At 51.3% G+C, this 3,923-nt stretch overlaps 1 long non-coding RNA gene across 1 annotated transcript; it reads left to right on the top strand.

Annotated features, from left to right (window-relative positions):
* Positions 1 to 420: 420 nt before the first annotated feature.
* LOC124233246 (uncharacterized) lies at positions 421 to 3,546 on the top strand. The gene is made up of 2 exons (XR_006887011.1): positions 421 to 2,162; positions 3,342 to 3,546. It is a non-coding gene; the product is annotated as an uncharacterized LOC124233246 (long non-coding RNA).
* Positions 3,547 to 3,923: the final 377 nt, after the last annotated feature.

Genomic DNA, 3,923 nt, shown 5'->3' with positions numbered 1-3,923 from the left:
CACCACATAAGGCTCATGCCGTGCTGTGACCATGAAGCTTGAGCCTTTCTTTCCTTGGTCCTTTGTGAAGAAACTGGAGACATCTGAAAGCCCCTGTGGAAGGCTGAACAATGATGCCAGGGCATCAGCTGTCAGCTCTAGAACCTGTGAACGGCCCTATTTGGTAAAAAGGTCATGGCAGATGTGATTAAGTTAAGGGTTTTGAGATGGGAGATTATCCTGGACTTTTCCAATGTGCCCTAAACACCAGCACAAGTCATAAGACAGATATACAGAGGGAAATCAGAACCCACAGAAGAGCAGGAGGCACCGGGTCCACAGAGGCCGTGACTGGAGGGATGCGGCTGAAAGTCGAGGGGTACCAGCAGCCACCATACGCTACAAGATGGTAAGGACAGACTCTCCCTAGAGCCTCGAAGGGAGCGTGGCCCAGCCAACACTGCAACTTCGGCCCAGGGACACTGATCTCAGAGTTCTGGCCTCCTCAGCTCTGAGAGAATCAATTTCTGTTCTTTGAATCCACCAGGTTTTTGTCATTTGTGACAGCGGCCTCAGGAAAGGAATCCAGCTCTAACCCCCACCAGGCGCTGGAGAAACACAACACAGAGGAGCACATTGTGGCCCTATGGAGAAGGAGGTTGACGAGAAGTACAACCGCACCTGGCACTGCCTTGTGGGGAGGACCTTCAGGTTATGTGACACAGGAACCCACACACTTCATCTACATCTGCTTGGGCCAGTGACCATTCTGCTGTTCAAATCTGGGTAAAAGCAAGGATGTGCCACACACCCACTGATCCATCCAAAAACAAGGACTGCAGCCTATATTCCAAATACCAGGGACTGGAGTCTTCTGCCTCGCCTGAGGGAGCAACCTCGATCTTTGAACCTTTGTCACGTTGTTTCATACAGGGCATGCTCCTTCCGAATTTGTTGTGGTTAAAAAGCAACTAGCAAACAGCTTATGTTTGTCTTTATTTTCACTGAGAAAGAAGAGACTTCACTACTTCAACAAGAGGGTCCATCTTGTCAGGACTTGCTGTTATGGGAGAAAATCGTGACAGATCACTTGTGCACTTATCCTTCTCATGACCACTGTGACATGCCACACCTGCTTCTGCTGCAGGCATGAACAGCAGAGGAGGCCCATGAGAATGTGCATGAAGACTGCACAGCAAAGCTATGGCTGCAAATACCTCCCCCAAGCATCTCCAGGGGTCCCGCGATATCTAACAGGAATCCAGAACACTCCCCCCGTATCAGATGTGAAAGCACTGCTTTACCTGACTACTACAAAAGTGCAACTCTGTTCCTAGGGTCCCCCACCAACCATGCTGAGCCCCCCATCATGACTGGGCTTTGTCTGCCTTGAAGCCTCAAATCTCATGTGTCAGCCAACACATTTGCAATTGTATATAACCAAGAACTCAGCTCAAGCTGGAAGAAATAAACAAGGGCCACAGTTGGAGCAATCCAGAAGGTCAGGCTTAGGGGTCCTTGGACCCATTGTGGACCAAGTTCGCAAGAACCCAGGATATTTTCACCAGTGTCTGATTTATGCCCAGATCCCCTTCTTTACAAAAGTGAGAGGGCTGCTGCAATCCTGGGGCAACATTGTTTTTGTACCTTTCAAGACAATAAGAGCTTTTATTTCTCCAACGACTGAACAAACATACTGAGCTTCACAGTCATGGAAGTTTCCACCACAACCACCTTCCCCTCAACCCGATCATCATTTTGGTGAATGGAATCTCCCCTCTAGTTGCTGGGGCCTTGGGTAGGGGTACAACCTCGAACACTCTCTGAGGTCAGGTGTGTGGGTCAAGCATCCGACGCCGGAGCGGGAAGTGAGGTCATTCCCACCTGAACAGTGTGTCTGAGAGAGGGGGGTTGGGTAAAGGACAGCGTCCCAGATACAGACATCAATAGTTGTGTTGTAATCAGGATCATAGCAGACAAGCTTCCAGAATCAAATGTTGTGCAATCACCAAGGAGCCATATAAACAGTGGCTCTCCCCACTTGCAGCAGCCTCACTGGGTCCCAGTCTCAGAGCAGATCCTCCATCTCTTCCCACCACCCAGCATCCAGCTGGCGTTTACCATGCGGGGCCTCTGCTTCGTGCTCCTGACCTGCTTCATCCTTTTTCCTCACTTTGCCACAGGTGAGCTCTGAAACCAGGCTGGTGTGGGGTTTCGGGGTCTCATGCCCAGGGAATGGGGACCAGACCGTATTGGGGAGTGGCTCAGGATCTGGAAATAAGTAATAAATCTGAGCATCATGGAGAGCATCAACCAAAGAATGAATGTCTCAGGGGAGATTCTTAGCTTGATCTTAATGGACTGAAACATGGTCCTCAGTATCTCTCAGGTTAAGGATGGAGTCATTTCCCTGACATGGACCCAGTGAGTAGCTAGAGACAACACCACTAGGCCAGGCCAGGCTTTCAGGCTGGCAGGTGTGGCTGGCTTTGGAACAGGCCAAGGGGATAATGACCACGTAGGAGGTGCCGGCCCCAGGGCTCATTTGCTGTCCAACTTCCGTGCCAGGGAGAGAGCCCAGGATATAAGAGAGAGCTGAACCCAGGAGCCAAAATACCATTGTGTGTTTCTCAGCTCCAATGGTGACTCGCAGTGTGTACTTAGACAAGTCACCGAGCTGTCCTCAGACTCAACTTTGTCTTCTCCTGAAAAGGAAGACAAACCCCAGAATCATACAGAGTCTGGTTGAGGGCAAACAAGGGAGAACTTAGGCAGGGCCTCGCAGAGCAGCAGAGACATGCCAGGTGTGTTCCCCCTCTGTGATTCCTGCCTTTTTACTTTTTGTGGCCTCTGTCTGACAGCCCACGGTGACAGGCCCACATGCCAGCCCCTCCTGAGGCCTGGTTGCTGCACAAAACATGGCAGGACGGAAGGCCCTTGACCCCTGTCTGCTCTTTCTGCCCAGTTCCTCTGGCCCAATCTCTCCTGCCCTTTTGTGCCCAGGGCATGTAGGGGTGTGCTTTGTGGGTTGGTCTTCATCAGGCTGCATGAGGCTGCACAGAGTCCCCTTGAGCATCTTGAGCAGGGGCTGGACGCTGGGGGGCAGGCAGGGGAGCCTTGAGTCAGCATTCAGGGCAGACACTTCAGTACCTGCCCTCTTTAGAGCAGAGGCTGTCCTGCTTGCCAGGAACCAACGCAGCAGTGGCAGCAGAACAGAAGGAGCGGGGGCTCCGTAGGGTTTCTGAGGGAGGCGCCTGCAGAAGGAGCCTCTCCTGCCGGCTCTGCGGTGCACATGTCATGACCCCGAATTCACAGGGAATGTTGCTCCTGACTGTGTGACTCAAAGATTTTCCTCTCCACAGCCCAGGTCCAGGTTGTAGACTCAGAGAAGGAGTGCAATAAAAGAGAGGCCGAGTGTAAATGGTTTTACTGCCCAGAAAATCATGACCGTCTTGGCACCTGTTGGTTTGGGATAAAGAAATGCTGTCTGCGCCAGGAATGAGCTGAAGAACATGGGAGGACAAGGAGCCCGGAGAATGAAATAAAGGCCTGACTGTAACTCTGAAAGTGCTGTGGTATTATTTCCCAAAAGTAAAGAAATGACCTGTGCTGTATTTGAAAAAAGTGATTATTACATGTGACGGTGTCTGGGAGAGACGTGTGTGTGGAAGCAGAGAGGGAACTGAGGCGTGCAAGGCGGGCCTAGGAGTGGGGAGGCCTGGCGTGCCTGAGATGGGAGATGCTTTTACATGGAAATGTTGGAGTTTCAGGTGTGTGCTGGAAGAGGGGATTCAAGATCCCTAATTATGGGAAGGTGACTGTGGTGTCTCCGTATATGGCAGATGTGTGTGCAGGGGGAGAAAAGGAGGGACATTCAATCAGGAATTCACCTTATTCTGTGAGACCCCACCCTTAGAATATACAGGCTTAAAACACCTTGCTCT

This window comes from Equus quagga, unplaced genomic scaffold (assembly GCF_021613505.1).
Source record: "Equus quagga isolate Etosha38 unplaced genomic scaffold, UCLA_HA_Equagga_1.0 171881_RagTag, whole genome shotgun sequence".
In the NCBI taxonomy this organism is placed as follows: Eukaryota; Metazoa; Chordata; class Mammalia; order Perissodactyla; family Equidae; genus Equus; species Equus quagga.
The sequence above is the reverse complement of the archived record's forward strand: the minus strand, read 5'-3'. Positions and strand labels throughout refer to the sequence as shown.